Below are 14,008 nucleotides of genomic sequence, written 5' to 3' on the forward strand. Positions count from 1 at the left end.
GCAGGGGACACGGGTTCGAGCCCTCGTCCGGGAAGATCCTACATGCCGTGGAGCAACTAAGCCTGTGCACCACAACTACTGAGCCTGCGCTCTAGAGCCCAGGAGCCACGACTACTGAGCCCACGAGCCACAGCTACTGAGCCCACGCACCGCAACTACTGAAGCCTGCATGCCTAGAGCCCATGCTCTGCAACAAGCAAAGGCACTGCAATGAGAAGCCCACACACTGCAACAAACAGTAGCTCCCGCTCGCGGCAACTAGAGAAAGACTGGGCGAAGCAACGAAGACCCAACACAGTTTGTTAAAAACAAACAAACAAACAAAAACTATGTTCCGTAATATCCCTTAAAAAAAAAAAAAAGAACAAGGAGTAACTCTAAATATTCATAGTGAAAGAAGTCCAGGAAGTATCACTGGTGAAAAAAAAAAGCAGGTTATAGAAAATCTGTTCCATCGTGGATGTATTTTCCGCACCACCAAGCAGTTAATTCAATTCTGACGCCGGCTGTCTGGAGACAGAAGTAGGTTAAGGCTTCAGTCCTGGAATTCCCCGGCAGACCGGTGGTTAGGACGCCGAGCTTCCACTGCCGGGGACCTGGGTTCTATCCCTGGTCAGGGAACTAAGATATCCCACAAGCTGCGTGGTGTGGCCAAAAAAAGGAAAGAAAGAAAGAAAATTATTGCTCACCAGATAAATATTCCTTTTTTTTTTCAATTTTGTAAAAGACACAATATGCTTGTTTCTATATGCATGAAAATTTCCTACATGATGTAAATTTTCATTTATTCCATGTTTAATATTAATGTATAAAATACATAGTTGATTTTACTTCCTACTGTAACTTGGTTTGGAACTTGACTTTGATGAGTGATCTGTGTCTCTGGATAGAGATCTTAGAAATAGTTGACATGTTTTAGTCCTATAGTGAATTCTAAGTTAAATATTTCAAGATGGCTTTGATCAGCCAAGCTAGACAGATGGTATGCAGACATGAGTAAATCACTAAGAAAAACAGTTAAAACCCTGACTTTGGATACTCAGCTTGGAGATTGGCATATCTGTTGAATGTATTAACAGTGACTCATAACCACATGAGTTAAATATACTATGGAATTAAATGTTTAGCTCATAGCTCTGGATGTGCTGAGGTCTAGGATTACTGTAACACCAACAGAAAATTGGAATTGAAATAGATGTACTGGACTTGACTCCTAAGTTCAAGGCCAAGAGTTTGCTAATAATGTATCTTGCTGGGTTGGGACAGTAGGGGAACCTCCCTGTCTCCCTCTGCCTTCTGTTTTCCAGGACTCTGTCAGGCAGGAGGGGGAAAATTCCATTGCAGCAGCCCATGGTATAACTTGGATTCTTGCTCCTGATTCAACGTCCAAAAATCTCAGAACAAAAGGAGCCCTGGTGACAAGTTATAAGGAGAGGGAAGTCTGTACTCTCTCACCTTCGTAGGGAATCCCCAGGAGTTCCCTGGGACTGGCATCTGGTCCCCTCCACCGGTGGAGGCAGCTCGCTGGCACGGTGTCGTCTGCTCTCAGCACATTCCTGGTCTTGGGGGTCATCCCTCTGCAGTGGGAACACCCCAGAGCTCTAGCCCCTGGGGCCAAATCCTGCTCTCTGGAAAGGAGCTGATGCACTCACTCACTCATCCTAAACTGTAAATGCTGATGGGGTATCATCTCTGAGAAATGGATAAACAAACCATGGAATTTTGCTCAGTGATAAGAAGAAACAAACTACTGATTTTATAATAATAGATGGATCTCAAAAATATTATGCTGAGGGCCTCCCTGGTGGCGCAAGTGGTTGAGAGTCCGCCTGCCGATGCAGGGGATACGGGTTCGTGCCCCAGTCTGGGAGGATCCCATATGCCGCGGAGCGGCTGGGCCCGTGAGCCATGGCCGCTGAGCCTGCGCGTCCGGAGCCTGTGCGTCCGGAACCTGTGCTCCACAGCGGGGGAGGCCACAACAGTGAGAGGCCCACATACCGCAAAAAAAAAAAAAAAAAAAATATTATGCTGAGCAAAGGCAGCCAGAGCCATGAGTACACAAAGGGTACATAGTCTGAAGGGGGTGAGTATGAGGCTAGGCCTGCTGAGGGGTCAAGTGTTGTACTACAGGCATTTCTAGCATCTCCCCATAGAATGTGCGGGGATGTGTCCTCTACTCGGGCTTCATCCAAAGTTCTGAGGAAAAGGGAACAGTCATCTTGAGCATCCTGTTATATATACCTGTGTCCTCAACCAGAAGCTGTTGGTTACCAAATCAACGTTCATTCCCCCATCTGTTTTCATTACCAACTACCCCAGTTTACTCACGTAGCAATTCTATTCTATGTGGAGAGTCTTCTTGATTTGCTGAAGTCTATTGTGGTTATCACCTTTCCCTCGTTAAGGATTACTTTAGGGATGAGTTTGTGACCCCCTTCTGGCCAATGAGATGTAAAAGGGCTGGGGGCTGCTGGGAAAGATTCTCTTCCTCCTAAAAAGGAGACATCATGAGAGATGGTCCTTTTATTCCTCTCGACATAGTTGCATGCAGCAGGGACACTTGGACTGGTTCTCTCCCCAGGGTGGGTGATGACGTGAGGACAAAGCCAAAACTCTAAGAGTAGCAGAACAGCAAAATGGAAAAAATCCGAACCCTTGATCATGTATTGAGTCACATGGAACAGCCTTACCTCTGAACTTCATGTTAATAGAGAAAAGAAATTTCCTTATTGTTTACACCACACAATTTTCTGTTACCTGCTGCTGAAAGCATCTTAACTGATATAAGAATCAGCTCCTTGGGGGTGATACATAGCCCCCAACACAAAGTGTCTATCACACAAATGATGCTCAATAAATGTTTATTGAAATATTATAAGAATGTATATATCAGGCCTCTGATGATCTCAACTAGAGTTACATCATTCCACCCAATACCACTGAATTTGAGCTTGTTTATACTGCAAAATGAGTTGCAAAGTAAGAGGACATGGTAGGGTTTACGCAGAGTGAGCACATCTGGGGATCACAGATGGTCAGGAGTCAGCAGGGAAGGCAGCAGTAACCAGCTGGCTGAGGAAATGTGGTTTATGCCTTGAGGGACTTCAACCTTCAGTGTGAAATGCTTGAAAATTCTGCTAGAAACGTGATGGCAGAGCAGAATAATAACTGGTAAGCTGAAAGCTTTTCCCAATCTGAGGTCTGGTGAGCAAAAATGAAACAGATACAGAACCTTTAGATGACAGGTTTAAAGCTTTTGGCTATGCCCTGAGTTCCTGTACTCTTTTGTACATACTTAGAGAAATGCCACTCCATACAGATCTGCTTTGCACATTCAAAGTGATTTTTGCAAAGGGGGAGATGGCAATTCTAGGAAGACTTTGTTCAAAAAATGACCCAGAGCCATAAATTCATGGGGACCTTATCCAACACGATACTATTCTACACAATCATACCCAATTTAAAAACAAAACAAAACAACAGACTTTTTTTAGAGCAGTTTTAAGTTCACGGCAAAGTTGAACAGAAGGTATAGAGGTTTCCCATATACTGCCTGCCCAGCGCATGCATAGGCTTTGCCATTATCACCATCACTCACCAGATCGGTACATCTGTTACAATAGAAGAACCTACTTGGTCACACCATTGTCGCCCAAAATCCACACTTTATATTAGGGTTCACTCTTGGTGTTGTATATTCTATGGGTTTTGACAAATAAATAATGTCATGTGTCCATCATTATAGTATCACACAGAATAACTTCACTGCCCACCATATCCTCTGTGCCCTGCCTATCCATCTTTCCCTCCTCCTCTGACCCTGCCACTCCTGGAAACCACCCATCTTTTTACTGTTTCCATAGTTTCGCCTTTTCTAGAATGTCATTTACTTGGAATCACGTACTGAAGAGCATTTTGGCTGCTTCTAAGGTTTGGAAATTATGAATAAGGCTGCTATAAATATCTATGTGCAGGTTTTTGTGTGGACGTAAGTTTTCAACTCATTTAAACTCATGTAAACACAAAAGAGCATAATTGCTGGCTCATATGGTAAGAATATGTTTAGTTTTGTAAGAAACAACCACATTGTCTTCCAAAGTGACTGTACTGTTTTGCATTCCCATCAGCAATGAATGAGAGTTCCTGTTGCTCCACATCCTCATCAACATTCGGTGTTGTCAGTGTTCTGGATTTTGACCATTCTAATAGGTATGTAGTGGTACCTTACTGTTGTTTTAATTTGCAATTCTCTGATGACATATGATGTGAATATCTCTTCATACACTCATTTGTTGTCTATAAATCTTCTTTGGTGAGGTATCTGCTCAGGTCTTTTGCCCATTTTTTGATAGGGGTATTTGTTTTCTCATTGTTGAGCCAAATATTTAACTTTATTTTGTTGACAGATTTCAAAAGAGATTGATCCTCATCCCATCTATTTTGGCTACTCTGGAATCATAGGAAAGCAAGGCTAGAATTTCAGTTCAATATAATGCACATTATTTAACATCTATTATGTGTCCCCACACATTGCTTTAAGTATTGTCAAAGATACAAAGACATGTCAGATACAATCCCTGCCATTTTGGAAATCTTTGGGGGAACCAAAAATATGGCTATAAAAAAATTAGACAGCACAGAAGGATATAAAAGGTTAATTGCCAAATGTGTGTTATCCCCTCTAAGTACTTACCATGAAAGTTTTTGATCTAATCAAAACTCAGGGCTTCCCTGGTGGCGCAGTGGTTGAGAGTCCACCTGCCGATGCAGGGGACACGGGTTCGTGCCCCAGTCCGGGAAGATCCCACATGCCGCGGAGCGGCTGGGCCTGTGAGCCATGGCCGCTGAGCCTGCGCGTCCGGAGCCTGTGCTCCACAACGGGAGAGGCCACAACAGTGAGAGGCCCGTGTAACGCAAAAATAAATAAATAAATAAATAAATAAATAAATAAAACTCAAAGTTTCTATCTATACATTTAAAAGATATTTTATGAAAAGTGATGATCAATTAGGCAGGTGTTTTACTGAGAACTATTAATTTATAAACTTATAAACTGCATATACATATCATTTTTACTGATGCACTGAACTACAGCAAGCAGAGTAGAAGAAGGAATGGAGCAATCCTCTTATACCTCTTTCAAATAGATAAATTGGTGGAGAACTCTGTAAATGGAGAAAGCATCACAAGGACTTATACTTTCTTTTTTGGTGTGGAAATAACGACCACATCAGTGGAAAAAAAGACTAGTGTGGAAACAACCAACCAGTGAGCTAAAGTACAATAGTGATTATTATAATAGAGGCATGATAGCAATCATTAATAGTAATTTGGAAACCAATGCCTAATAACTGAGTTTCTACCAATGGACCAATCCTTCAGGAACGTGGAGCCTGTAATGAGCCTAGGAAAGAATATGAGCATCAGGGGAGAGCCTAAGTTTCATCTGAGGCATTATCAAGAGACAGTAAAATGCCCATGGAAGAATGACTGACCAGAAAACCTTCGCTTGTCAGTGACATTTCCCAGACTTACACAGGCTCTTTGGAAAGTGGGGCCCCCCAGATGATCACCCCAGAGGGAAAAGGCACATTCCTTTGAGATTAGAATTACTGTGGCGGGGGGAAGCAAACATTACAGACAATACACTGAATAAGCAGAAAAATGTGTGCAAGCTTCTTGGACTTTGCATAAAACACTCATAAAAAATGGATCTTCTCAGACACATTCCATTGCAACCACACTGAGATGGTGCTATTCCCCTAAAATTAGAGCTCGTTCTCTGATTAGCCTTTGTATACTAGGAAAAGTACCAGTACAAGAAGAGAGTAGGTATCATGGGTTAATATCTATGAATGGAACTTGGTGATACATCCTTTGAACTTAAGGGTTTACTTCCTCTGGTGCTTTGCCCTAAGCCTGTCACCCAGGCATCTCCCATTTCCAAAAGATATCCAGAACTGAAATGACTGATGGTTGGTTGGATAAATAAACCAAGGACTTTCCTGAGGTTGACAGGAAGGGGGAAATGGCAAGATTATCACTCTGAGGGTTTCATTTTATCTTATCTTGTGGCAGATACACTCAGGTGCCTACCCAGTAGTCAACCGGCTATGCCTGCCACTCACCCTTCTTCCTTGCTAGTAGAACCCAAATGTTGTTCATTGTCCTCCAAGAAGCCATGTTCTTCAGGGGAGGCACAGTCTCTTTTTAGCCCCACAGAGCTAATTTCTCTTGCCCAAGGGATTTGTTTTAGGCAACAAGCATGTGAGACAGTCCTGGCCAGTGAAACTGGAAGGACGTCTACAGGGAGGACTCAGGAAAGGAAGCTCTTACCCTTGAAAGGGAGCACACAACAGGGTCATTTCACGTTTCTGCCTCTGGAAGAATGCTAATCTATATTTAGTTATTCAATTAATAAATCTGTATTGCCCAGCATGTGTCCTGAAATCCAAAGTCTATCTGTCTTTGAACTGGAAAGGAATGGCTTTTAAAATGTAGGTGAGTTTCAAAACCACAGTCTAATAAAGTCCTATACTTTAAAAATAGAGTGGAAAGGTAAAGGAAATAGCAGACCAGAAGAAGTAAGGGCTGGGTCTCTAGCTAGACAGTTCTGAAAGCCTAACTTGGTGGAGAGGTTGGGGGGCAGGGGGATGCTTTGTCCACATGCCTATTTCCAGAATGTAGTCTTGGTCTTCCAGAATCAACTGAAATTGCCCTATGCAAACCACCCCCAAATAAGAGGCCTCACAGAGGTACCACCGCACGTACTCTTTTTTTTTTTTTTTCCACACTATGAGGCTTGTGGGATCTTAGTTCCTGACCAACGATTGAACCCGGGCCCTCACCAGTGAAAGCTGGGAGTCCCATCCACTGGACCACTAGGGAATTCCCCCACTACACATTCTGACAGCACCTCTGTTCCTGCCTACCCACAGCCAGGACACGGGGATGTCTGTTGCAACGCAAGCAACATCCTCAATGATCACTTCCACTCTTCGCACCTCCTGGAACGTAGCAGTCACTCTCAGAGAAGTTTACACCACCCCATTAGTGCAATAGACCAAGGCTCTTCTCTCCCTTTTGTGACAGCCCTTCAGATTTTTGCATCTTGTCTCCTCTTAAGCCACCATGCTCTGGTTTTTTCAACTGTTCCTTCTTTGAGATGGTTTCTAAACCCCCTTACATTCATGCTCACTCTACTTAGAAACATTCCTGTGCTGTATTTGCAAATGTTCCTCTTAAACATGTTGCCTAGAAGAGAATACAGTACTCCAGCAAGTTCTTCACCATGCAAGACAGCGTTTGTCTGTCAGTGGATTTGTTTCTTATAGTGGTTATAATGCCACTAAGATTACCTTTGTTTATAGTAGCCACATCATCCTGGCCTTGATAATTGTGAAATATGGAGCCATATAATTATAATCAGAGCAGAAATTCAGGCCTTTGCCTTTGTCTACGTGCATGAATATGGGCTGGGGAGGCAAGGGGACTGGGAGATAGCCCAAGAATCTAACATTCCAAACACAACCTTGACATGTCATCGGACACTTAATAAAGGATTACCAAGAAGCTGAAGCTCCTGGAGACATATCAAGCAGACGCTGAGGATGTGACCTGGCTTTCAGAAGGATTCTACCTAAACGAAAGTGGTAGAAAGGACTAGGACACGAGTACAAATTTCCTGTGATGCTCAAGGGAGCGATCACTTAAAAATTAAGGTCCATGCCAAAGACTCCAGTTACCTAATGAAGAGATTTCACAATGAAACCCTGAGGAGGTCAAGCTCCAGGGTATTTCTTATCACCCCTGGTATGGGAGTCACACACAGCTAGTGGCAGCATCTAATCTGTGAATTTAAAATCCAAAGGAAATTTGTGTATGGATGGGGTTAGTAGACTTTTACATCTGTTTAATGAATAAGTGAGACTTTTAATTCTCTCTCATTATTCAGTGTCAGATGACTTTCCTCTGTATAACAATTCTTTGGTTTTCACTTAGCAAGTGGCTAATTCCGCCCTGCCCCCCTCACCCCCAGATCTATCCTCCCTGATCTTTTTCTCAGAAACTGCTGCAAAGCTGATCTTTCCCATCTGGCTTTAGTGCAGACAGCTTGAGCTATCTCTTCCAGCTTTGGGTCATCTATAAATTTCAAACATGCTTTCCATAGAATCCATAAATAAATGGGGGGGGGCAGTGTCCATAAAAATAGGAATCATTAATCTAGCCAAGAGTTAGAAGGGAAAGTGGTAAGAGGATGTTTCTGATAACACTGAAAATTCTGTAATTCTGATGATTCTGATAATACTGCCCAAGTATTATTAATGTTGCCAAAGGGTTATTTTCAAGTCATGGTAAGGAACATGGGAAGGGAGTTTGCCTAGACTTGAATTCTACACAGTGGGTAGTAAGTCCTATGACCACTAACTTTTATGCCATAATTGACAATGAATTATTCCATTAACTTTTTTTAAAATTTATTTATTTATTTATTTATTTATTTTTGGCTGCATTGGGTCTGTTGCTGCGCACCGGCTTTCTGTAGTTGCGGCGAGCGGGGGCTACTTTGTGTTGTGGTGCACGGGCTTCTCATTGTGGTGGCTTCTCTTGTTGTGGAACACGGGCTCTAGAGCGCAGGCTCAGTAGTTGTGGCGCACGGGATTAGTTGCTCCGTGGCATGTGGGATCTTCCCAGACCAGGGTTTGAACCCGTGTCCCCTGCATTGGCAGGTGGATTCTTAACCATTGCACCACCACGGAAGTCCCCTATTCCATTAACTTTTGTTTTTTCTTTGGACATTTACCCATTTCGTGTTTTGTATCCAAACCTCTTGATCTCTTTCTCTCACCTGTCACCAGTCAATTCCTATTTTGTCACTGTTTAGCATCCTCTATTGGACAGATTTGGGAGATGTAAAACTGCATTCAGCTTGCTTTGTCATTTGATAAAAACTCTGATAGGTGAGGGAGGGGATTAATATTACTGGCTTATTTCAATTTCCATTGCAATGGTCTGACTTTATATCAACAAAACAATCATATCAGGGGAGCTGGAGAAAAAGAATAACCAGAATCCACATTTTAGCTGATGGGGTTGGATATCTGTGGAGGGGGACAGGAGACCTGGATGTATGTTGTAAACCTAAATGTTTTAAGATGTAATTCCAAATATCCTACTTACTTTGGCTTTTTTTTGTCATAAAAGAGACAGTGCTTTGTGCCTGGAAAGAGACACAGGCTGCAAAGACTCATCTGAAATGTTCAGAAACGTCTTTAATCTTGACCATTTTCAAACACAGATCTCCATGGTGAAGAATTTTCTAAGGAATTCTTACAATGCAGAGTCTGTTCAGAGGATTCTGATTTCAAAACCTCTGTACACAGGGCATAATGAAGAGAGAAAGAAAGTGCACAGCTTTGGGTAACTTAAGAAAAAGGAAGAAGACTTGACAGGAAGTGCAAGACTACCCAAATAGAAAGCATGTAGCATGCTATGACTCAGAATAAACGAAATGTAACTCGAACTGTGTAACTCTTCTGGTCTAACACAGACCGCGGCTTGCCCTCAAGCACTGCAAAGGATGCCAGTTTCCAGTTGTATACATATGCACAAGTAAAACAGGATACATGTAGAGTGTACTTGCCATGATCGTGGGCAAGGGACTCTTACTCATCTTTCATCAATGATTTCGGTTCTATAATTTTCCATCAAATTTTATTCTTTTAGAACTATAAAAATTCCAATCACTCATGAGCTGGTAAGGGAAATGTATATTTAATGTCTATCAGTGCAGGATGTGGGTAGATTAACTATTTAATACCGATTTGAACAGTCTGGTAATCTAGAGATTTAGGAATGCAGATGAAGCCACTACATTGTTGGATTTTATTGCTGACTGTGTGTGCATGTGTGAACTTGAGCCAGTGGAGGGAGGAATTCAGCCCCCCGTTTCAGGACTTATCAGTGTTGTTTGCCCTCAGTACCATTCTTTGTGCTTCTCCTGCCCTGCTCTGTATCCCAGGAGGCTGACCTCTGCAGGCTGTTTCCAGGCTTGTCTGTTTCCCAGACTCTTATCATTAATACCACTACTTTTCCTTTCTTCTCCCTCCCTCCCTCCCTCCCTTCCTTTCTCTTCCTCTAGCTGGGTTTGGTCCATCAGAAATTGGAGGGTGGCAAAAGGGGAGAAGCCAGAGTACTGATCATCTTCCCTCTCCTGTAGTGGCTTCATCTCTTCCTTGGCTCCAGCTTCCAATGGACAGGCCCAGTATGATCCCAGCTTTGACTGGTCACCTACGTCTCTCCAGCTTAGGAGTGGTAGCAGCTTATAGCTATGACCAATCTGGGGTTGCTTCACTGTCCCCTGTTGAGCTTCTAGCCTTTGTGGTCAATTTCCTACATTAAATTCCTTCTGTTTTAAATACCTGGAGTGGTTTCTGTGTCCTAATTGGATCCTAAATGATACAATTGTTTTGTAGGTTAAGTGTCATCTATTAAATCAAGGCTTCCTTTAATTTTATACAGAATCCCCTACTTTTATAATAAAAATAATAATAGCTAACGTATATTGAGCACTTTATAAGTACCAGGTAAAAGTACTGAGTAAGTAACTCAGCAGAGGATAGCTACAGCTTTAGCCTCCAGCTTCTCTTGGCAGCAGCCATGCTATACTCCCTCGGAGGTACCAGCACCAGCTGCCCATGACCTCCTTGGTGGTCCAAATACTATGCACTTGGTGCTCCAGCCAGAAGTCTAAGGACAGCTATGCACCCTAGAGTTGGGGTTGGGACTTCCTCCAAGCTCTAGCTTCTAGGACCTCCCCCAGAGACTCTTCCCTTTTGGATTCTAGCCCTAGGTGTGGTAGCTGCTTCCTTCAGTAACTGTCTGATTTACCTCAGCATCCTGGCTTTCCAACATCTGGAAATACAATACAATATCCTGTATTAAATCTCCTCTGGTTGAAATAGTAGCATGGTTTATGTTACTGTGACTAGACCTTGACCTTGACTAATACAAAAGTTCTTTCACCTTAATTCTAGTAAGTGTCCCATTGATTCTAAACAGTTGGCACTTTCAGCCCATTTATTTCTATATGTATCTCAACTATACTAAGTTTAAGAGTTCTTATCATTACTATCACTACTTTTTTTAGAAAATACGAAAAATTATCAAATAATTGCACAAATAATGTTTACAAAGATAGAAATGCTGCTGAAATGAAATTTTGGACTGACAGGCAGTGATTATGTGATACTTTGAAATGTTTATCATCAACTGATGCATCAAAGATACACCTAGGGTGCTTCCCTGGTGGCGCAGTGGTTGAGAATCTGCCTGCCAATGCAGCGGACGTGGGTTCGAGCCCTGGTCTGGGATGATCCCACATGCCACGGAGCAGCTGGGCCCGTGAGCCACAACTACTGAGCCTGCGCATCTGGAGCCTGTGCTCCGCAACAAGAGAGGCCACAGCGATGAGTGACCCCCGCTCGCCACAACTAGAGAAAGCCCTCACGCAGAAACGAAGACCCAACACAGCCAAAAATAAATAAATAAATTTAAAAAATGAATTAAGAAGATAAATGACTTAAGAAAATAAATAAACATTAAGATTTGGGGAAAATGCCATATTCAACAAAAGAAAAAAAAAGGTACACCTAGCATGCAAAGGGTGATGGAGAGATATGTGAATGCTTAACAATTTAAAAGCTGAGGAACTTCCCTGTGGTCCAGTGGATAGGACTCTGTGCTTCCAATGCAGGGGGCCCATGTTCGATCCCTGGTCGGGGTACTAGATCCCATGTGCATGCCACAATTAAGAGTCCCCATGCCTCAACTAAGAAGCCCACGTGCCTGAACTAAGAGTCCACGTGCTGCAACTAAGAAGTCTGCACGCAGCAACTAAAGATTCTGCATGCTGCAACAAAGACCCCACGTACCACAACTAACACCTGGCGCAGCCAAATAAATAAATAAATAAATTTTAAAAATAAATAAAAGTTGAGACTCTCCTGTATTTGCTTTCCTACAAAAGAAATATAGAACTCTGTTGGCTGACTCTGACCACTAGTGTGATTAGAATAGTTTTATTGGCCATCTTGATCTTCTTGCCACCTACCGGACTGGTTACTTTTATGTCATAAGAAGGCAACTGTTAAAAATCAAAAGCTTCCAGCTATAGCCAGTTGATACATTTTGTAGACAGAACTCTGAGATGACTGCTAAGATTTCTGCCCTATGTTGTATAATCACCTCCACTTGAGAATGAGCAAAACTGTGAATATGGTGGATGTTGCTTCCATGATTATGTTACTTTATATGGCAGAAGGGATTTTGCAGGCGAAATTAAGTTTCCTAATCAGTTTACTTTGATTTACTCAAAAGGGAGATTATCCTGGGTGAGCCTAACTTAATAGTGTGAGCCCTTAAAAGGAACTGGACCCTTCCTGAAGACAGAGATTCAAAGTGTGGCAGAGGATCTATGGAAGGGGGCTATATGGCATAGACCTGACAGTGGCCACTAGTAGCTGAGAATGGTCCCCAGATAACAGACAGCAAGGAAGCAGGGGCCTCAGTCCTACAACCACAGGGAAATGAATTCTGCCAACAACCTAAGGAAGCTTGGACGCGCATCTTTTCCCAGTCAGGCTTCCAGATGAGGACTCACCTGGCTGACACCTTGACTTCAGCTTTGTATGACCCTAACCTGTGCTGGACTCATGACTCACAAAACTGGGAGGTAATAAATTTGTGTTAAGTCACTAAGATTGTGGCAATTTGTTACACGGTAATATAACAATAATACAGTCAGTGGGGAGGTGTAGATTCCATTTGCGACACCAGCAAAATACATAGTAGCCACGATAAAGAATATATAAGACCTATATAAGGAAAATTTTTACCTATGCATAAAATAGGATTTGGATACATGGGGAGCTATATTATGTATCTAAATGGGAAAATTAAATATTTAAAATATGTCATTCTTGAAGGAGTTTTTATGGGACTTCCCTGGTGGCGCAGTGATTAAGAATCCGCCTGCCAATGCAGGGGATATGGGTTCCAGCCCTGGTCCAGGAAGACCCCATATGCCGGGGAGCAACTAAGCCCGTGTGCCACAGCTACTTAGCCTGCACTCTAGAGCCCGCGAGCCACAACTACTGAAGCCCGCGCGCCTAAAGCCCGTGCTCTGAAACAAGAGAAGCCACCACAATGAGAAGCTCACACACTGCAACAAAGAGTAGCCCCCGCTTGCCACAACTAGAAAAAGCCCACATGCAGCAACAAAAACCCAATGCAGCCAAAAATAAAATTGAAAAATAAGTTACTAACTGTATGAAAAAAATCTATTAAAAAAGGCGTTTTATGACATAAGAAATGCATTAATAGCTCACTAGTGGGACTTCCCTGGTGGTCCAGTGGTTAAGACTCTGTGTTTCCACTGCAGGGGGCACAAGCTCGATCCCCAGTTGAGGAACCAAGATCCTGCATGCCACGTGAGAACCAAAAAAGTTAAAAAAAATTTTTTTAATTAAAAAATACAGTTCGGGCTTCACTGGTGGCGTAGTGGTTGAGCGTCCGCCGCCGATGCAGGGGACACGTGTTCATGCCCCGGTTCGGGAAAATCCCACATGCCGCGGAGCGCCTGGTCCTGTGAGCTATGGCTGCTGGGCCTGCGCGTCCGGAGCCTGTGCTCTGCAATGGGAGGGGCCGCGGCAGTGAGAGGCCCACGTACCGCAAAAAAAAAAAAAAAAAAAAGTTCGCTAGGAAAAAAAGTTAAATATTTGAACAGAAAATATGTAGAACATTTGGAAATCTTCAGGAAAGATCACTCTGGAAATAGCACCTAGGACTTTAATCCATAATCCCCAATGTAAACTAAAAATCTGTAATGGTAGAATGGGTCTAAGTTTTAAACCAAGAAAACAAATTCCAGAGGTAGTAGGAAAAATGACTTTGCAAACCCACAGACGTACAGAAGTAAGCATAGAGAGAGCGAAGTTAATCAGACCCA

This window comes from Mesoplodon densirostris, chromosome 13, assembly GCF_025265405.1.
Source record: "Mesoplodon densirostris isolate mMesDen1 chromosome 13, mMesDen1 primary haplotype, whole genome shotgun sequence".
Classification (NCBI taxonomy): Eukaryota; Metazoa; Chordata; class Mammalia; order Artiodactyla; family Ziphiidae; genus Mesoplodon; species Mesoplodon densirostris.